General features: G+C 42.2%; 1 long non-coding RNA gene across 1 annotated transcript; it reads right to left on the bottom strand.

Moving 5' to 3' along the window:
* Positions 1 to 17,448: 17,448 nt before the first annotated feature.
* Positions 17,449 to 22,165, bottom strand: LOC143684738 (uncharacterized). The gene is made up of 3 exons (XR_013176141.1): positions 22,130 to 22,165; positions 21,044 to 21,177; positions 17,449 to 17,905 (listed from the first exon to the last, which is right to left on the bottom strand). It is a non-coding gene; the product is annotated as an uncharacterized LOC143684738 (long non-coding RNA).
* Positions 22,166 to 22,916: the final 751 nt, after the last annotated feature.

The raw sequence follows: 22,916 nt of genomic DNA, 5'->3' as shown, positions 1-22,916 counted from the left end.
AAAGCTGCAGAAGGCTCCCCTGCCTTTCTGCATTCAGAGGCTACATGCTGCACAGCTCTACCACATCCTCATCTCCAGAGAACCTTAGAAGACCCTCCCCATACCACTCCCTACCACTCTTCTCCCTTCACTCCTGGGCCTGGCAGGTCAGCAGACTCTGATTGTTCCCTCTGGGGCTCTCCCCACTATGTGCCAGCTGCGGGGCTGTGGGACAAACACTCACTTGCATACCAATCTCAAGGTCAAACTCAAGGTCAGCTCTGCAGGGCTGCATCTCTGGCTGGCTACAGGGGCATTCCTGGCACACTGCCCAACCTGGTCCTGGATCTTGAGCCGGAGTCCTCCTAGGTGTCCCCTGTCCAGTAGCCCCACAGACCTCAGGCAGCCCTTAGTCCACCACTCCTCTTTGCTGCCCTAGGACACTCTTCCTTTGCCCTCCTCCTCTCTCCTTACTCTCCCCTCTCTCTCCCAGGGCTCCTGGACGTCCACTTTCTCTCAGATGGCTTTTTCACAGCTATACCCATCCTCTACCTAACAGGACATTCAGGTCTCTCCCTGTTGGCCCAGGCTCAAAAGAAAAACTTGCATTTTTTTTTTAAATATTTGTTTTGAGAAATCTTCACAAACATATAGTATACAATCAATGGCTCACAATGACATCATATGGTTGTGTATTCATCACCATGATCATTTTTAGAACATTAGCATCACTCCAGAAAAAGAAATAAAAGGAAAAAAGAAAAAACTCACACATCTCATACCCTTTTCTGCCCCCTGAAACTGTTTCAGGAAGTACCTGAAACTGTTAAACTGTTTTTCAGTAGCCAAAATATTCAACTTCCCCATCTGGGGAATTTCTGATAAATATAGGGGAGGAGAAGGGGTGAAAAAAAGAAAAGGGTAGAATGAAATACTAGTCGCCAATGAGAGGGAGGGGTGAGATGTATAGAATGTATGAGTTTTATAAATACACCTCAGAGTCATCCTTAGAGAACCTCTTTTGTTGCTCAGATGTGGCCTCTCTCTCTAAGCCCAACCATGCAAGTAAAATCATTACCCACCCTTGATACATAGGACATGACTGTCCATGGGTGTAAGTCTCCCTGACAATGTGAGACATGGCTCCCAGGGATGAGCTTGGCCTTGGCCCCATGGGATATATATATATATTTCTTTTTAGTTTCTAGTGTATTAGAATAGTCACAAGGAAATTACTGAGTAATTGTGGAACTGTAACCCACACTACACTTTGAAATTTGCTCTATAGCTACTTGTTAAACTGAACTTTGACATTTATCACTTTTCTGTACATATGATATATTTCACAATAAAAAATGTTTAAAAAATTAATGGCTGATTATGGCTAGGAGGAGGAAATGCAGTTGCCACAGAGAAGCATCCCAATAAAATTAAATTCTTATCCCCCTGCCTAACAGTTTACTCTGGTCTAACCAGCTTTGGCAAGACTAATACTGATATTCAGGCTATTGCCGGTCTTGGTTGGATACACTTCAGCATTTTATCAGTGTTGGTGCTGCTAACACAATCGATTTCACTTGGCTTTTGGGTCCTTTTTTTTTTTTTTTTTTGGCATGGGCATGCTCTGGAAATCAAACCCTAGTTTCTGGCATGGCAGGCGAGAATTCTGCCACTGAGCCACTGTTGCACTAATCCCTCCTTTTTTTTTTTTAAATACAAATAAAAGTTTATTTCACAAAATTAAGGGCTTTGTGTACCACGTTCACTAAAGCTAAAGAAAGACTGGATAATTTTTTTTTAATTTTTAAATTTTTTTAAAACATAATAACATGAACATTCTTACCATATGATCATACCATTCTTGGTATATAATCAATAACTTACAATATCATCACATAGTTGTATATTCATCACCCTGATCATTTCTTAGAACATTTGCATCAATTCAGAAAAAGAAATAAAAAGCAAAAAAAAAAAAACCAATACATACCATACCCCTCACCCCACCCTCTCATTGACTGCTAGTATTTCCATTTACCCAATATATTTTAAGCTTTGTTTCCCCTATTTGTTTCTATACCCCTTAGCACTGTGTGTATATACCACTGTGTGTATATATACCACAGCTTGTTTAGCCACTCGTCTGTTGATGGACATTTTGGCTGGAAGAGAAATGAACCCTGACTGGACCACTTGCCTCTTGGTAGCAGAGGTGAGGGCTGGACAGACAGGAAAGAGTTCTTATTTCACTGGATGCTCTCCTACCATTTGATTTATTGTTGTTGTTGCTGTTTTCTTTTAACAACCACATACTATTTAATCAAATGACCTGGCTAACTGGGGGGCTGCCATGGGGCCCAGAGGTTCTCCAGATTGAGTGACGAGGCTCTGCAAGGTCTCTTCAAAAAGCAGCTTTGTTGTCTTAAGAAGCACCATAAGTGAAGACCAGCTCACCCCTCACAGCTGCCTGGCACCGGGGGTGGCTGGGGGCGGCTAAATGGTAAAGATTTTACATCCTTCCCTAGCTGTGAAGATTTAATGGAATTTCTTAGGTGGGAAGGTGAATGCACAGGTGATTACTATATTATCATCTACAACTTTTTGCATGCTTATTTTAGAATATAGGGAGAAGAGGGCTGCCTATATGTGATCATTTATTACCATATAATTTTCCCAGGAAAGTCAGCCTCTAAAACTGTCTCTGTTAGTAAGTATCTGCCTCTCACTCTTAAATATTTCCTATAAAGAAGATCACACAATCTTGCCAGAGTCCCCCTACAGAGTCAGATAACTCTTGCTGAAACATAAATCTATGTAATCTTGTTCTACCACAGAAGGAGGTTTTACTTACATTTTCCCCCCTTAGAATAAAATTCCAGCTCATTCACAGACTTACTTCTTAGTTTTTTTTTTTTTAAATAATAGTCACAGTTTTCTCTTTGGACTTCAGCAGTTACAGATCCTAAAAGTTACCCAGCAGACATACAGGACTACATGATTATCTGTTTATTTTAAGAAAGGTCCACAGCTGCTTGCATGCTAATGAAGGAGATAAACTCAAAAATTGCTACTTTGTAAGACACTGCCAATTTTCTCTGAAGTTACTGCCACAGTCTCTACAAAGGAAAAGGGGGTGAGGAAGGGTGGGTGTGAAAGCTTCTTTAATCAACGTGCCTGGGTCAGCTATGGTCTTTCAATCTGGTGGCGGTATTTTATTTTATTATTTTTTTTCATACCATACCCCCTCCCATTCCCCCTCACCAATCACCAGCATTTTAGTCTACGAAATTTATTTTAACATTTGTTCCCCCTATTATTTATTTATTTTTTAATCCATATGTTTTACTCATCTGTTGTGCTGTCTTGAATCTATGGTGGACCCCAGAAAAGCCATGTCCTTTACTCCTCATTCAATATTGCTGGGTGGAAGCATTTTGATTGTTCCCATGGAGATGTGACCCATCCAGTTGTGGGTGGTAACTTTTGATTAGATGACTTCCATGGAGGTGTGTCTCCACCCATTCAAGGTGGAGTTGCTTACTGGAATCCTTTAAAAGAGGAAACATTTTGGAGAGAGTCCCTTTTGTAGAGCCATAAGAAAGCCAGCAGACACCGCCGTGTTTGCCATGTGCCCTTCCAGCTGAGAGAGAAACCCTGAACTTCACCAGCCTTCTTGAACCAAGTTATCTTTCCCTGGATGCCTTAAATTGGACATTTCTATAGACTTGTTTTAATTGGGACATTTTCTTAGCCTTAGAACTGTAAACTTGTAACTTATTAAATTCCCCCTTTTAAAAGCCATTAGGTTTCTATTGCATTCTGGTAGCTAGCAAACTAGAACATCTGTCAATAAGGTAGATAAAAGGAGCATCAGACACAAGGTTTTCACAATCATACAGTCACATTGTGAAAACTATATCATTATACAATCATCTTTAAGAAACATGGCTATTGAACAAAGCTCTACATTTTCAGGCAGTTTCCTGCAGCCTCTCCACTATACCTTAACTAAAAAGGTGATATCTATATAATGCCTAAGAATAACCTGCAGGATAATCTTTCGACTCTGTTTGGAATCTCTCAGCCATTGACACTTTATTTTGTCTCATTTTCTCTTCCCTCTTTTGGTCAAGAAGGTTTTCTCAATCCCTTGATGCTGAGTCCTAGCTCATTCTGGGATTTCTGTCTCATGTTGCCAGGAAGTCCATACCCCTGGGAGTCATGTCCCATGTAGAGAGGGGATGGGCAGTGAGTTTGCTTGTTGTGTTGGCTGAGAGAGAGAGAGAGAGACCACATCTGAGCAACAAAAGAGGTTCTCCTGGGGGTGACTCTTAGGCCTAATTTTGAGTAGACTTAGCTTATCATTTGTGGGGTTAAGCTTCATATGAACAAACCCCAAGACTGAGGGCTCAGCCTATTGCTTTGGTTGTCACCACTGCTTGTGAGAATATCAGGAATTCTCCACTTGGGGAAGTTGAATTTCCCCCTTTCTTGGTGGTGGTATTTTAGTATTTGTCACTGCTCTCCCCAGCACACACAGCCCCCCCACCCCCGCCAAAAGCTGGAAAAGCCTCTGGAATCCCAAACACAATTGGCCATGTTTTCAAGTCCTGAGGATGCAGAATGGTGAGGCCAGGAAGGGTGAGATGGCAGAGAAAACCTGACCCAGACTGCAGTGTCCAGAGAACCTTTGCCAGCACCTGGACACAGCAACACCACAGACCCTGAGTGGATGTGCTGTCCAAGATTCAAGAGTATTTCCCTGGAGATCTTGCCAAAAATGCAGAGCCTTAGTCTGAACAGGAGAAGCATCATATAGAGCCAGCCTGAGAGACATCTGACAAAATATCTGTTGGGTCACAAGGACAAGGGCAGGCTGGGGCTCTGTCCCCACCTGGAGGGGGAAAATGTGGAATTGTGCAGTGGGGCCTGGGTGGGGTCTTGGACCCAACAAAGAAACCGGTGGGAAATGGGTGAAGTTAGCAACACCGCAGCCAGCAGGACTTTCCTCATTTGGTGATTACTTAAGGTGTTGACTGTGATAGTTTGAAGCTGTGTGGATCCCAGAAAAGATCATGTTTGCAAAGCTAATTCATTCCCATGGGTGTGGACTCATTGAAAGTAGGATCTTTCTTTTTTAAAAAAATATTTTAACTGACAAATCTTTACACACATACATTCTATATGGTGTACAATCAGTGGCTCACAATATCATCGCATAGTTGTATATTCACTGCCATGATCATTTTCTAGAACATTTGCATCACTCCATAAAAAGAAATAAAAAGAAAAAACTCATACATATGATACCCCTTACCCCTCCCTCTCATTGACCACTAGTATTTCCATCTACCCAATTTATTTTACCCTTTGTCCCCCCTATTTTTATTTTTATCCATTTTTTTAATCATCTGTCTATACCCTGGATAAAAGGAGTATCAGACACAAGATTTTCATAATCGCTGTAAGTACGATCTTAAATTGAGATGTGACCCACCTCATTCAAGATGGGTCTTAATCTTCTTACTGGAATCCTTTATAAGAGGATAAAAGACAGAGAAAAGACAGAGAAGCTGAGAGAGGACACACAGAAAACAGAGAGAAACCACAGAAACAGAGAAGAAGCCTCTGAAACCAGAGGTTGGAAGCAACAAAGCCTGGGGGAGAAAGGAGAAACCAGCAGACACCACCATGTGCCTGGCCACGTGAGAGAGGGGTTGAGGCTTGCCCGGAATATTTGGGGAGAAGGTATCCTGCTGATCCCTTGATTTGGACATTTTCACAGCCAAGAACTGTAAACTTGTAAGTTAATAGATCCCCATTGTAAAAGTCAACCCATTTCTGGTATACTGCATTTTGTTAGCTTTAGCAAACCAAAACAGTGATGTCAGGGGAACCCAAACTAGGGCTATGTGGAAACCCTTTTTAGTACTGTTTTTCCCACCTTTCCCCAAGTCGGCAATTAATTCTAAATAAAAAATTTTTGAAAAACGTCTGACCCTTCTGGCTTTGAGCATCACTACCCTCTTCCTCAAGCCGTGTGGTTTCTGACCCTTGAAGCCCACTTCCGCATTCAGAGTACAAGAATAGCATTTTTGTTTTAAAAGAAGGATAAAAATATACATTGGTGCCTGCAGAAAAAAAGGTCTGTAAGAACCTATGCCAGACTAACAGTGTCCTCTGGCAGGAGGAGACTGACTCTGTTTGTACATTTATATAGTGCTGTAAGGCTCTCCTTTATAAATAATTAACTTTTACCAGTTTTACAGTAAGAAAAAAAAAAAGATGTTCAAAATGATGTGCACATATTTTGGCAACAGTCCTGGATGATTGAAATTATTTTAAAATAAAAAGGTTTCTTTAAAAATGATGGGAATAGTTGTTGGGCTGTTGTTAACAGGTGGCATGGCCCCTAGAAGACACTAGGTCCTGCAAGTTCTACCTGTTGACCCCACTCCTGGGGCCCCTGCACCCTCTAGCCTGCTCCCACCCCTTGCCTCCCTGTGGGGCCTCGGCACACAGGCCCACTTCCCAGGACAGTCCCGTGCAACCCCTCTGCTGGGCTTCCATTGGCACCCCCTCCTCAGGCAGGTCTCCCCAGACCCTCCCCCCCAGCTCATGTTGCAAACCTCCCTCATCTTCCCTGCCACTTTCCTGCTTTGCTAGCACTGGAACTGTCTTCCTCTTGAATTATGCCTGTCACCTCTCCTCAGGTCAAATTGCTCTGGGGCAGGGCTCCTCTTGGTCCCAACTCTGCCTGGGCTCAAGGGGCAGCCGAGTGAGTGCAGGCCGGCACTCATGGATGAGACAAAACAGCCATTCCAAGGTGCTGGTGGTCCAGGGGGCAAGACAGACGTGCAGATAGGCTTTACGCACAGCACACCAGGCCTCTCCAACAAGTCCTTCCACCTCCTGTTGCCTGCACTCCAGATGCATCATGGTGTGGCGGGAAGGGCAAAGCAAAGCTGGCTGTTCTTTTAATTTAATAAGGAAGATTGAGGGCATGGGAAGGGAAAGGGTTTGCTAGCATCCTAGGCCAGGGTTTTGGGCTTGATAATAATTTGCCACGGGAGCTGGGCTGTGCACTGTATGATGTCAGGCAGCCTGTGAGTGGCCTCTACTCACTAGATAGCACCCCCAGCCTAGTCTCAGTTTTGTTTGTTTAATATTTTTATTGAGAAATCTTTACACACATACAGCCCATACATGATGTACAATCAATGGTTCACAATATCATCACATAGTTGTGTATTCATTACCATGATCTTTTTTTTTAGAAGATTTGCATCATTCCAGAAAAAGAAATAAAAAGAAAAAACTCATACATACCATATAACTTACCCCTCCCTCTCAATGACCACTAGTACTTCCATCTACCCAATTTATTTTACCTTTTGTCCCCTCTATTTATTTATTTATTATCCATATTTTTTTATTCGTCTGTCCATACCCTGGATAAAAGGAGCATCAGATACAAGGTTTTCACAATCACACAGTCAGATTGTAAACGTTATGCTTTATACAATCATCTTCAAGGATCAAAGCTACTGAAACACAGCTCTACAGTTTCATGTACTTCCCTCTAGCCACTCCAATACACCATAAACTAAAAAGGGATATCTACATAATGCATAAAAATAACCTCCAAGATAACCTCTCGACTCTGAAATCTCTCAGCCACTGAAATTTTATTTTTTCTCATTTCTCTCCTCCCCCTTTTGGTCAAGAAGACTTTCTCAATCCCTTGATGTTGGGTTCCACCAGCCTCAGTTTTGACAATCCCAAAATATTTCCCTGGGGCAAAGCCAAAATCATCCCTGGTTGAGAATCCATGACTGTAAATAAGTAAGAGACTGTGGAGAAGGGAACAGGAGCCTGGAGACATGGGCAGTCTCCACCACGACTACAAGAAGCATTTCCAGATCATTGTTAAAACCGGGACTTCTGTAAGATGAATACCACAGAACTTGTGGAGTGGTGCTGAGGGAAGCCCTGTTCATAGCTGCCCCTGTCTAGGTCTTGAAAAGCTCTGGTCAGGAGCTGTCCTTTGTCCCAATGCCAGGGTAGTTGGGGGAACCTCACCTTTGGGGGCTTGAAATGGTAATTTCTAGGGAAATGGAAGGTTAGGAAGAAAATGCCTCCTTGGTAAACTGTCGTTCTGGAAGGGCAAAATACAGAAAGCAGAAAGCAGGGCACAGGAGGGAAACATAAAGTGTAAGGAGCAAAACCAGAGTAGTAGGGAGCAGCTCATATTTTCCAGGCCCATGATGGTGGCCTGCCAGTGGGACATCATGAGAGAAAAGAAAGACAGGATGTGAGAGACACACGTTTTCAATGAAAAAGGGCTTTGGTGCAGCCCTTTCTGGGCACAGAACTAAGCCTTAGCTGGACTTTGGCCACTCTCCAGACGGCTTTCTGCAAACTTCTTCTATTCCCCTGTGCATCCCCCAAACCCTCCTAAAGCCCCTTCTGAAGGGTTTTGTGTTAGTTTGCAAGCTGCCAGAATGCAATATACCATAATTGGAACAGCTTTTATAAAGGGAATTTAATAAATTACAACTGTACACTCTGTCAGTTGGGAAGTCCCGTGGCTGACATCTTCTGGTCCCTTGCTCCTGTGCCCCAATTGCTTTCAGCCTCTGTTCCTGTGAGACCCCCTCACTTTGCTTCTCTGGGGCTGGCTTTCATCTCTTGGCTTCCCTTGGCTCTACAGGTTCTGGCTTATTTAATATCTCATTGCAACATCAGCTGGGCTCCAAGCATCTCCAAATATCTGTGTTTCTGTTCTCCAAATGCTGGCATTCGTTCCAGTTCTGTTCTGAAGTTTCTGTCGGCCTTCTCTCTGTGGGCTCTGAGGTTTCTGTTGTTTCTGGCTCCCACCAAAATATTTCCTCTTTTAAAGGATTCCAGTAAACTAATCAAGATCTACCTGGAATGGATGGAGCCACATCTCCACCTAATCAAAATGTCACACCCACAATTGGGCATGCCACAACTCCATGGATATAATCCAGTCAAAAGTTTCCAACCTACAGTACTGAATCAGAATTAAAATAAATGGCTGCTCCCACAAGACTGGATCAGTATTAAAACACGGTTTTTCTGGGGTATGTATTTTCAAATCAGCGCAGGTCTCTCTCAGAAGCCAATTGCATGGCCCCCAGGACTCAATCCTGAGTTGTCCTCCACACAGCCCTGGAAGTACCTGTGCTCTGGGCTTGTTTGCAAGGCCAATGGGCAAATCACCTTGGCAGCCAATCCAGCCTCCCTCAGCACAGTTTATGCTTTGTGCCTTAAACTCTACCCATCCCTAGAAAATCTCCTTTGCACTTGGCAAGGTGAGCCTAGAGTTGAGTAGCTTACCTTCAGGGCTCTCAAGTCTCATGAATGGTCTCAGGGGGACTTACTTCAGAGCCTCTGTGGAAAAAACCTGATGGCCAGTGGGTGGCAGAGACCACCCCAGGGGTCTCAGTTATTTTCAAGATAATTCTGTTTCATCTGGAGTTATGATGGATGTGGAAGCGTCCAAGGTTTCAGACAAGGTCCTGTCCGGGGTTTACCTTGACTGAAGGACAGGAAATTGCCAAGGCTTAGGGGTGAGGGCTCAGGGCACAAATGCAGAGGCTGAAGCAGAGGTTTCCCACCCAGAATTTTTTTATACTCCCAGAGGTGTCCAAAGGCAGTCAAGGTGGCCCATGAGCATTTTTCAATATTTCAAAGAAACACTGCTCCAAAGCACAACTTTTGTGCAATAAGGTTCTTTGAGCTAATGCTTTTGACTGTTAACTCCAACTCATGCTACTCTATTAGCTAAGGTTGACAGGCAGATTTACCTTTACCTAATAATGAAATAGGAATTAATTCTTTATTGAATAAAAAAGTGATTTTGATAATTAACATTTCAGAACATGAGCCTTAAGGAGGAGATAGATAATAACGGTGATTCTTCTGGGTGAATGGCTGGGACCCTATAGTCCTATTCATTCTAACCCCTGAGGGCTGCTGGGGGCTGAACAGAGCTAGAGGACATGGCCAGAAGAGAAGGCCCCAAAAGCAAGAGGCAGGGAAAGGAAATAGTGGAAGGATGATGGGAAGCATCTGTTTACTTGAGGGGTAGGCATGAAATGGCCCCACGAAGTTAGCTGATTTTCAAGTTTATGTGGCGTGGCCTAGAGAAGGGCCAGCCTCTCCAATAATAATAGCTGCTTCCCAGGGTAGGGCTACTGTGAAGGTCAAAATGAGAGAGGATATACTTAGGCCAGCACTGAGGAGCCTCCCTTTAGAAAACAGTTGAATCAGAACCAGTTCTTTCTCACCAGCAACCTAATCTAACTCTATATCATGCTAAGTGACAGATAAGATGAGGAAAATATTCTATGGAGACCTGGGATGCTCAGAAGGACAAAGTGAACAAAACAAGAATTAATGAATCAGGGTAACAGGAAACAATGAAACTAGAACCACCTTTGTTCATTAATCTCTGGACATGCAACTAGGAATCATTACTGCTTTGCTCCAAGAGAAATGTTTCAGCCTCAGAGTCCTCCATTTTCAGCAGCTCCATGTGCCCACCCTTGGCCACTCTGAATCCAGCTCTTCACATAACATGCAGACAAATATGTGAATACCACTCCTCTGTGACCTAATACTCCCCTCCTGTGGTAGCTAGGTTCAGGTGTCAATTGGCCAGGTAAAGGCACCTAGTTCTGTTGCTGTGGCCAAGAGCCAATGGTACGTGAACCTCATCTGTTGCTCATTACATCTGCAGTCAGCTAGGAGGCGTGCCTGCTGCAATGAATGATGTTTGATTTAATTGGCTGGTACTTAAATGAGAGAGCTCAATGTAGCACAGCCCAAGCAGCTCAGCATACCTCATCCTGGCACTCGCAGCTCAACCCAGGCTTTTGGAGATGCAGAGAGGAATCACCCCGGGGAAAGTTGTTGGAACCTAGAGGCCTGAAGAGAAGGCCAGCAGAGATCACCCTGTGCCTTCTCATGTAAGAAAGAACCTCAGCTGAAAGGTAGCTGCCTTTCCTCTGAAGAACTAATGAAATAAATCCCCTTTTATTAAAAGCCAACTCGTTTCTGGTAGCTTGCATTCCGGCAGCCAGCAAACTAGAACACCTCCTCACTGATGTACCCATTATCTCTACAGCTGCAGCTACTGCAGCCTAACAGTGAAGTATGGGTATCCCTGAGCTCGAGAAGCCCACAGGGTGGAGGTGAGGGGGCACTGTCCCCTGTTCTGGCCTCAGGGAACATGATGGAACCCTGGCTGTGTACAGCAGTAGTACCAGGTTAATTTAAATGAACACCTCAAGTTTTAGTGCATCCGAGGCACTTCTCAGAGCCAACATGGCTCAGGGCAAGTTGGCTTTCCATGCCGTGGTGCAGGGAGGTGGTGGTTCCGGGCAGTGCATGGAGGGCAGTCTGCTCCATTTTGAGTGTGGAGCCTGGCCAGCCACACCCTTTGTGAGCTCACTACCTCTAATGAAAAGCAACTCACCAGCAGATGAGGGGATAATAACAGATTGGTTTTCTTAAAAAACAAAAAACAAAACAAAACCTGCTGAGCTGATAAATGTGAGGGTCTTCACTGCAAGACTTCTTTAATCTGAAGCTGAGAAAAGTCATTACTTACAATCATCACCCACAGGTTCCACTGAATACTGGGCAGGAGGGGCCCTCTGAAAGTTAGTCAATTCCTAGGAACATGAAACAGTGGATGTGGAGTTGTTAGTGTATTTTGGGGATTGGCAATGTCTCCATGCTGCCATGCTGCCCTAAGCACCAATCCTCTTAACCAGAAGTGAATTCTTCTAGTGGGGTAGGAGGGCCAGGCCCCAGGAGGGGCTTGGCTTTAGCTAATGAAGATGAGTGAAGACAAATCCACAGCACCTGAACATATGTGCTGAGGTTGTGGGTCAACCAGCCTGCTTGATTAGGGGCAGTGCTCATGGCTTGGAGGATATTATCATTTCCACTTTATAATGAGGCATTGCCTTGCCTCCTATGTGGGACATGACTCCCAGGGGTGTAAATCTCCTTGGCAATGTGGGACAGAAAACCCAGGATGAGCTAGGACCCAGCACCAACAGATTGAGAAAGCCTGCTTGATCAAAAGGGGGAAGAGAGAAATGAGAAAAAATAGAGTTTCAGTGGCTGAGAGATTTCAAACAGAGTTGAGGTTAACCTAGAGGTTATTCTTATGCATTATATAGATATTCCTTTTTCATTTTTTGGAGTGGATGGAGGAAAGTACCTGAAACTGTTGAACTGTGTTCCAGGAGCCTTGATTCTTTTTTTTTTTTTTTATTAATTAAAAAAATTAGCTAACACAACATTTAGAAATCATTCCATTCTACATATACTATCAGTAATTCTTAATATCATCACATAGATGCATATTCATCATTTCTTAGTACATTTGCATCGATTCAGAAAAAGAAATAGAAAGACAACAGAAAAAGAAATAAAACGATAATAGAGAGAAAAAAATAAAAATAAAAATAAATAAATAAAATAAAATAAATCATACCTCAGATGCAGCTTCATTCAGTATTTTAACATAATTACATTACAATTAGGTATTATTGTGCTGTCCATTTCTGAGTTTTTGTATCCAGTCCTGTTGCACAGTCTGTATCCCTTCAGCTCCAATTACTCATTATCTTACCCTATTTCTATTTCCTGATGATCTCTGTTACCAATGACATATTCCAAGATTATTCTCTAATGTCGGTTCACATCAATGGGACCGTACAGTATTTGTCCTTTAGTTTTTGAGGAGCCTTGATTCTTGAAGACGACTGTATAAAGATGCAACGTTTTCAGTGTGACTGTGTGATTGTGAAGACGTTGTGTCTGATGCTCTTTTTATGCAAGATATGGACAAATGAGTAAAAAATATGGATAAAAAATAAACAAATAAGAGGACAAAGTGTTAAATAAATTGGATCGATGGAAATACTAGTGGTAAATGTCAGGGCAGGGTAAGATGTATTGTATGTGTTCTAGTTTGCTAGCTGCCAGAATGCAACACACCAGAGATGGATTGGCTTTTAATAAAAGGGGAATTTTATAAGTTGCTAGTTTAGAGTTCTAAGGCTGAGAAAATGTCCCAATGAAAACAAGTCTATAGAAATGTTCAAACAAAGGCATCCAGGGAGAGATACCTTGGTTCAAGAAGGTCGATGAAGTTCAGGATTTCTCTCTCAAGTGAGAAGGCTCATGGCAAACACAAAGTTTCTCTCTCATCTGTAAAGGCACATGGTGAACACAGTCAGGGTTCCTCTCTCATCTGGAAGGGCACATGGCGAACATGACATCATCTGCTAGCTTCTTCTCCTGGCTTGTGGTTTCATGAAGCTCCCCAGGAGGCATTTTCCTTCTTCGTCTCCAAAGGTCGCTGAACTGGTGGACTCTTCTTCTCATGATGATGTCATTCTGCTTGGCTGTCTCTGAATTGCTCATTCTCCAAAATGTTTCCTCTTCTATAGGACTCCAGAAAATTGTCAAGAACACCCAAATGGGTGGAGACATGTTATCACCTAATCTAGTTTAACAGCCACTCTTGATTAAATCATATCTCCAGGGAGATGATCTAATTACAGTTTCAAACATACAGTATTGAACAGGGATTATTCTGCCTTTGTGATATGGGATTTAAATTAAAACATGGCTTTTCTAGGGGACATACATCCTTTCAAACCAGCATAGTATGTATGAGTTTTTCTTTTTATTTCTTTATCTGTAGTGATGCAAATGTTCTTGAAAAAATTATCAAGGTGATGAATACACAACTATGTGATCATTTTGTGAGCCACTGATTGTACACCATGTATGGAATATATGTGTGTGAAGATTTCTTGATAAAAATATTTTTTTAAAAAGTTGTTACAAGGCACAAGAAACCATTCAACAAAATTCAGCATCTTTTTCTGATAAAAACACTCCAAAAGATAGGACTCAAAGGTAACTACCTCAATATGATAAAGGGAATATATGAAAAACCAATAGCCAGCATCATACTAATGGAGAGAGACTGAAAGCATCCCCCTATGATCAGAAACAAGATAAGGATGCCCACTGTCACCACTATTATTCAACATTGTGCTAAAAGTTCTAGCTAGAGTAATTAGGCAGGACAAAGAAATAAAAGGCATCCAAACTGGAAAGGAAGAAATAAAACTCTCATTACTTGCAGATGATATGATACTATACTTGGAAAATCCTAAGAAATCTACAGCAAAGTTACTTGAGCTAATAAACAAATTTAGCAAGGTGGCAGGATATAAAATTAATGTGCAAAAATCAGTAATGTTTCTATACATAAGAAATGATCTAGCTGAGGAGTCAGTTAAGGAAAAAATTCCATTCAAAATAGCAACTAAAAGAGTCAAATACTTAGGAATGAACTTAACTAGGGAAGTAAAGGACTTGTACACAGAAGACTACACAACATTGCTAAAAGAAACCAAAGGAGATCTAAATAGGTGGAAAGACATCCCCTGCTCATGGATAGGAAGGCTAAATATAGTTCCGATGTCAATTCTCGCCAAGTTGATCTACAGGTTCAACACGATACCAATAAAAATTCCAACAACCTACTTTGAAGATTTAGAAAAGTTAACTACCAAATTCATCTGGAAGGGAAAGAGACCCTGAATAACTAAAAGCATCCAAAAAAGAAGAACAAAGTGGGAGGATTAACATTCCCTAACTTTAAATCCTATTATAAAGCCACATTGGTCAAAACAGCATGGCACTGGCACAAAGACAGAAGCATTGACCAATGGAATTGAATCGAGAGTACAGAAATAGACCACCAAGTCAATGTCAACTGATTTTTGACAAGGTCCCCAAATCCCCTGAACTGGGACAAAATAGTCTTTTCAATAATTGGGCATGGAAGAACTGGATATCAACAGCCAAAAGAATTAAATAGGACCCCCTATCTTATACCCTACACACATATTAACTCAAAGTGGATCAAATACCTAAATATAAGAACTGGTAGCATAAAGATTCTAGAAGAAAATGCAGGGAGACATCTTCGAAGCCTAGTAATAGGAGGTAGCTTCTTAAACCTTACACCCAAAGCACAAGCAACAAAAGAAAAAATAGATAAATGGGGGCTCCTCAAAATCAAATGCTTCTGTGCCTCAAAAGATTCTGTCAAAAAGGTGAAGAGGCAGCCAACTCAACAGGAGAAAATATTTGGAAATCAGATATCAGAAAAAGGTTTGATTTCCTGTATATACAAAGAAATCATACAACTCAACAACAAAAGAATAAACAACCCAATTATAAAATGGGCTTGCTCTAGTTTGCTAGCTGCCAGAATGCAAGATACCAGAAACAGTTTGACTTTTAATAAAAGGGGAGTTATTTCATTAGTTCTTCAGAGGAAAGGCAGCTACCTTTCAGCTGAGGTTCTTTCTTACGTGGGAAGGCACAGGATAGTCTCTGCTGGCCTTCTCTCCAGGCCTCTGGGTTCCAACAACTTTCCCTGGGGTGATTTCTTTCTGCATCTCCAAAGGCCTGGGTTGAGCTGGGAGTGCTGAGATGAGGTATGCTGAGCTGCTTGGGCTGTGCTACATTGAGCTCTCTTATTTAAGCACTGGCCAATTAAGTCAAACATCATTCATTGCAGCAGGCACACCTCCTAGCCGACTGCAGATGTAATGAGCAACAGATGAGGTTCACGTACCATTGGCTCATATCCACAGCAATAGTACTAGGTGCCTTCACCTGGCCAAGTTGGCAACTGAATCCAACTACCACAGGGCTAAAGACATGAATAGGCATTTCTCTGAAGAGCAAATACAGATGGCTCAAAAGCATATGAAGAGGTGCTCATTTTCATTAGCTATGAGGGAATGAATACCACCTCACACCTATAAGAAATGGCTGCTATTAAATAAACAGGAAACTATAAATGTTGGAGAGGATGTGGAGAAACTGGGACACTTATGCACTGCTTATGGAAATGTATAATGGTGCAGCCACTATGGAAGACTGTTTGGCAGTTCCTTAGGAAACTTAATATCAAACTGCCCTATGACCCAGAAGTAGCACTACTTGGCATATACCCAGAAGAGCTGAAAGCAATGACATAAGCATGCATTTGCACACTGATGTTCATAGCATCATTATTCACAGTCACCAAAAAATGGAAACAGACCAAATGCCCATCAACAGATGAGTGCATCAACAAAATATGGTATGTACATATATATATATATATACATCTTGTTAAGACAAAATGACGTCCTGAAGCACATGACAGGATGGATGAGCTTTGAAAACATAATGCTGAGTGAAATTAGCCAGACACAAAAGGATAGATACTGTATGATTCCACTTTAATGGTCAGCATAAAGGTATAATCAGAGGCTTATATTACAGAATACGGGTGATTTAGAGATACATAGATGTTAGAGATGGGTGAACCATTAGCTAATGAGGTTGAACTTCAATGTAAGGGAACAGATAGGAGTGAAGGTGGTTCTCTAGTGGGTCTATAGGTAGTATTACTATATGGAAGATTAACAAGATTGAAAAGGGTTGTATAGACCTAGATGTTCCACTGATTAACACTAGAAATATGAATTAGTTCTTGCAAGAATACTTTAAAGATATGATTCTTGTACAAAGAGTGTTTAAGTTTAGGGTACAGGGGGAGAACTGCTATTGCATGCTAGAACTATGTTAGAAACCATCAGCACTATCACAGCAATAGGAGAGGTAAATAATGGGAGGAGGGACAAGAGTTAATAGGAGCTTTAGATTTCCTATCTAGTGAGGGTGTGTTTATTGGGTTTTTTTCTCTTGGGAACAATGAAATTATCTAAAATTGAGAATGTTAATGGACTGTGGACTCTGGGTCCTATACATGATGCCCAATGAATGCAGGTGGCTGAAGGATGCACTGACAGAGAAGTAGTCTTTTCACTTTTTGAGTGAACGATGTTGTATACTTATGAATGAAGGTTGTGCTGCTACAAAAAGGAACAAAGTTATAAGGCATGCAATGATGTGAATGAACATGTGGGACTTTTGGTGAGATAAAATAAGCCAGAAACAAAAGAACAAGAATGGTATGGCCACCTTTAGAAAAGGCTTATAAGAAAATAGGGACCTAGATTGTAAGCTTTTTGAGAAGAGACATTAAATCCGGAGTGGTGATTATTATTTCGGGACTTTGAGAAGCTGTTTTCTATATATAACCTGATATTTAGAGATAAAGAACAAAGCTGAACATGTTGGGGTTAAAGTAATTCAGAATGTAGGGGTAAGGAAGACAGTGTCTATATTTTAGAACCACACATACCCTTTGAGACCAATGGAAGAAAGGTTATTTTGTCTGGAACTGAAATTTTCTGTAGTACATAATCTAATTCAAACCTATCTGTACAGCTCATTTGAACAATTGAAACACAGGGAGCACAGAGTAAGAAAGAGGTCCTTTAATCCTTTATAGATTATTGTAATGTCTGGATACATTGTAGAGTATATTAAGCAGTTAATCAAAAAGTATTGACAGAGTCTCCTGAGGGATGGGAGAAAGAATATGGAGCTATTAAACCTTACCATCAGGGAATTTCCTGATACTGTGTCAAACTTCAGGGACACCCAAATCAATAGGTCATGTCCTTGATCATGAGGCTTACTGTTGTGAAGCTTATGTAGGTAGCAGAGAAGCTTAGACTACTTATAGGCATGCTTAAGAGCTGCTTCTGGAGGACCTCTTTTGTTGCTCAGATGTGGCCTTAGTCCCTCTAAGCCCAACTCTGTAAGTGAAATCATTGCCCTCTCCCCTACATGGGACATGACATCCAGGAATGAAAGTCTCCTTGGTGATGTGGGAGATGACTCCCAGGGATGAATCCAGACATGGTACTCTGGGATCAACAATTCCATCCTGACCAAAAGGAGGAAAAGAAGTGTAACTCATAAAGTATCAGTGGCAGTGTGTTAGTTAGATTCAGTTGTCAACTTGGCCAGGTAAGCATACCTAGTCTTGTTGTTGTGGACATAAGCCAATGGTACATGAACCTCATTTGTTGCTAATTACATCTGCAGTTGGCTAGGAGGCGTGTCTGCTGCAATGAGTGACGTTTGACTTAATTGGCTGGTGCTTAAATGAGAGAATGCAACGTAGCACAGCCTAGCAGCTCCGCATTCCTCATCTCAGCACTGGCAGCTCAGCTCAGGCCTTTGGAGATGCAGAAAGAAGTCACCCCAGGGAAAGTTGTTGGAACCCAGGGGCCTGGAGAGAAGACCAGCAGAGACCATCTGTGCCTTCCATGTAAGAAAGAACCTCAGTGGAAAGTTAGCTGCCTTTCCCCTGAAGAACTAACAAAATAAATCCCCTTTTATTAAAAGCCAATCCTGGTGTGTTGCATTCTGGCAGCTAGCAAACTAGAACAGGCAGAGAGTTCAAATAGAGTTGGGAAATTGCTCTTACACAAGCTTCAGTTAGACCTTGCTACCTATCATAACCTGCCAACCCTCAACCAGGACTATCTAACCCAATCCTGTAGAACATCTAGGGCAATATATAAGATTCCACAAGGGTTCCATGCGCTAGTGTAATTTTCCAGAAACCTACAACCTCCAGATGGGTCCCTGGTCCAGATAAGTCCTGAAACTTAGCCCAGCCTCTCCAGAACATCAGATAATTCCATCTCCATAACCCATATTAGTGACAGACCCTTCCAGTATGAAAAATTTAGAATTACTATAGCCCCAAAACCCTTAAAGAGAGGGATGGAAAGATCAATGGTGATGGTGGAGTTACACAGAGAAGATAGGATTTAACAAATGAATATGAATGCTAAATCATTAAATTGATATCTCTTTTAGTCTCCAGTATTTTAGAACAGTTAGAACTGAAAACCTAAAATTGTCGAACTGTAACCCGTGTGAAACTCTGAAATATGTTCTACAACTACTTGGGGTGCTTTGCTTTGAAATTTATAGCTTTTTGTATATATATTATTTTCCACAAAAAAAGAAGGAAAAAATGTCAACTGTGGTGCTAAAAAAAATTTAAGCCCTCTAGCCTCCTATATTCTGGAGCAGCTAGAAGGAAAAGTATGAGAGGATCACATGGTAGCCCATGACAAACTCTGGGATCTGTTCTGTAACTACTTGTTGAAGAGTGCTTTGAAAACTATTGCCTTTTTATTTTTTGCTTTGTATATATGTTATACAATACATTTAAAAATGTTTTTAAAAAAGAGACAAAGAAGGATATTATATGTTGATAAAAGGACTAACCCATCTGTTTTAGTTTGCTAAAGTTGCCAGAATGCAGCACACCAGAGATGGATCATCTTTTAGTAAGGGGATTTATTTAGTTACAAATTTATAATTCTTCAAAAGAAAGGCAGTTGGCTTTCCTTTGACTTTCTCTGTCACATGGGAAGGCACTCAGTAAATGTCTGCTGGGCTTCTCTCCTGGCTTTTGGGTTCAAATGGCTTGGCCCAATGGGGTGATTCCTTTTAGCATCTCCAAATATCTGGGTGTCAGGTGGGAGTGCTGAGCTGAGGTAGCCCAGTTACCATCTGTGTACCTGCATTTCTCACTTATACCACATCCTCTTCTTCAATTCTTCATAATTCTACCTCTGCAGTATCTTTCAGATACTGTTCTGCCTTGGTGTCCATTCCCACAGTCATTAACTTGGGAGAAGCCTCTTCAGGACTTTCACAACAGTCCCTTCTTCCCTCTACCTCACTCTCTCACCCACTTCAGGCCACATCACAGCCAGAAATATCTATGTATAAAATGAATCTGGACATGTCATTCACTTGTGTTAAAATAAAATGGCAGAGCAGGCCGTGGTAGCTTAATGACAGAGTTCCTGCCTGTCATGCTGGAGACCCTGGTTTGATTCCTGGTGCCTGCCCATGTAAAAAAAGAAAAAAGGCAGCCTGCAGTGGCCATTGTGAGGGGGAAACCTCTCTGAGAAAGGATTTCCCAGAAGGCAAAAAACAACTGACCTGCAGGGATTTTCCAATAAAATGAAACAATGAAATTCACCCCAGAGACTGCAAAGAAGAAACAAGTGGTAGTAAACCAGTTTTGGTCCAGGAGAAATAGTTCATCAGAATGGTCAAGCATCTCATACTAATTAATGTAGATCTACTCCCCACCTTGTAAAACATCCAAGCATAAAAAAGAAGTTAATCCAACCATTTTTAAAATCAAGTTCACATAATTAAGGCAAATCTAACAATTTAACATTGTTTAGGCAAACCTAATAGTTTAACATTTTTAGTTAAAGAAAACCAGCTTTATCTTCCAAGTCGTCAATGTTCAGTACAATATAAGCTGCGCCAGTTTGAAAGGATGATGTACCCTAGAAAAGCCATGTTTTAATCCAGATCCATCTTGTGGAGGCATCTGTTTCTTTTAATCCCTACTCAATCCTATAGGTTGAAAAATTGATTAGATTATCTTCACAGATATGTGGCTCCACCCATTCCAGGTGGGTCTTGATTAGTTTACTGGAATCCTTTAAAAGGGAAAGCATTTTGGAGACAGTGACAGAGCCATGAGAACTCACACAGCCAGAGGCCTTTGGAGATGAAGAAGGAAAATGCCCCTGGGGTTGCTTTAAAAGAGGATAAGAGTCATGAGAACCATGTGAGCTCATGTAGCCAGAGGTGTTTGGAGATTAAGAAGGAAAACACTCCTGGGGGAGCTTCATGAAACAGGAAGCCTGGAGAGAAAGCTAGCAGGCATCACCATGTTCACCATGCACCTTTCCAGTTGAGAGAGAAACCCTGAACATCATTGGCCTTCTTGAACCAAGGTAGCTTTCCCTGCATGCCTTAGATTGGACATTTCTATAGCCTTGTTTCAATTTGAACATTTTCACAGGCTTAGAACTGCAAACTTGCAACCTAATAAATTCCCCCCCTTTAAAAGCTGTTCTGGACTTCTGGAAAGATGGCCAAATAGAGCAGGTAGAGATTAGCCCTGCTCCACAGAAAAGTTAAACAAGGGACAGGAGGGCAACTAAAGCAGTGATTCAGGAGTGTGGCTGACCTGAGAGAGCCTTTGGCATCACATGGGGCAGTCAGGGTTGCGTAGGCTGAGGAACTGAGAGGCAGAAAGCTGGAGCCTGGTGCAGAGGTGCAGAGCCATGGAGCCTGTGGGAGTGCACAGATGGGAACCCAGGACTAAGAAGTAAGCCAGGAAGCATTCCTTGGGTGTGCTGCCCTCACCAGCACAGCCCTGTGACTGGCAACTCACCCCACAGCCCATGCACCCAAATCCCACCACCCGCTTCCATTCCCCATGCTCCAGGCACCCCCACCCCACCAGCCCCCAGTGCACATGCCTACCCCACACCCCCACAGCAAGTGCAGTCCAACCCACCTCTCCTGCACCCCTCCTGAGCACTACCTCCCCTCCGTGTTCACTGCAGGCTGTTGCCAGCAGTAACCTCCATACTTAGGCCACCCCTGCCCTCCTGCCCATAGTGTCCCATACCCCCCCCAGCTCTGTGCATCCATTTATGGCACTCCCAGCCCCACACATGCACATAGGCCCCCAATCATGTCATTCAGCTCTTGGAAGTACAGTTTACAGCAGTCCTAGAACCGCACATACACAAGGCCCTCAACCTCACTTCCCAGCTCTAAAAAAGTGTCAATCTGCACAGCTGGGTCACATCTGTACCCAATCCATGAAGGTATAACACCAACCTGCTGCCACAGCTCTATGCATGTGCACAAAGAGCCCCATGCCTTACACCAGTGCACACCAAAGTTATGCCCCCCAGACTGGTGCAACTGCACAGCTACATCCTCTCTGGCTGCTGGGCACCCACATTCACAAGCATCAGCATAACATCCCAAACCTGCACCTAAATCTGCCCTGAAACAAATCACCGCACTGAGTGCCCCACCCTGTGCCCTGCTCCCTGTTGTACAATGATCCCATAAACACAAGGCCTTAGACTACTGAAAGAAATCACTCCCAAAGTAAATCAATTAAGATATTTACATGCCACAAAGACAGCAGATGATCACTAAGCATATCACAATGCAGACAGATATAGCCCTGCCTAATGACCAAATTAAAATACCAGAGGGTGGGCCACGGTGGCTCAGTAGGCAGAGTTCTCACCTGCCATGCTGGAGACCCGGGTTCAATTCCTGGTGCCTGCAATAAAACAAATAAATAAATAAAACACCAGAGGAGACACAGACATTGGAACAACTAATCAAAAATGTTCATACAGGGTGGGCCATGGTGGCTCAGCAGGCAGGAATGCTTGCCTGTGATGCCAGAGGACCCGGGTTCAATTCCCAGTACCTGCCCATGTAAAAAAAAAATGTTCATACAACTCTACTTAATAAAATAAGTGGGAAAGCAAATGAAAGAAAGGAGATCAAGAAGACAGTAGAAGAGCATAAAGAGGAATTTGAAAGAGTAAGTAGAAAAATAGCAGATATTACAGAAATTAAAGACTCTGTTGACCAAATGAAAAATATACTAGAGGCATAGAACATCAGATTTGAAGAGACAGAAGAAAGAATAAGTGATATAGAGAACAGGATAAATGACTTTGAAGACTCAAAACAGCAAATGGCAAAAAAGATGAAAAAATTTGAATTGGAACTCAGGGAAATGATAGACAAAACAAAGTGCACAAATATAAGAATCATTGTGTCCCAGAAGGAGAAGAGAGGTGTAAAGGGTTAGGAAGAGTAGTTGAGGATATAATGGGGGAAATTTCCCAACACTCAAAAAGGCCATAAATATATGTCAAAGAACTCCAAACAGAATAAATCCAAATAAGTCTTCCCCAAAGCACATACTAATCAGTCTGTCAGATGTTGAAGAGAAGGAGAATATCCTGAAAGTGGCAACAGAAAAACAATCTACTACATACAAGGGAAACCAAAAAAGA

This window comes from Tamandua tetradactyla, chromosome 1 (genome assembly GCF_023851605.1).
Source record: "Tamandua tetradactyla isolate mTamTet1 chromosome 1, mTamTet1.pri, whole genome shotgun sequence".
Classification (NCBI taxonomy): Eukaryota; Metazoa; Chordata; class Mammalia; order Pilosa; family Myrmecophagidae; genus Tamandua; species Tamandua tetradactyla.
This window is presented reverse-complemented; position numbering and strand designations above follow the sequence as displayed.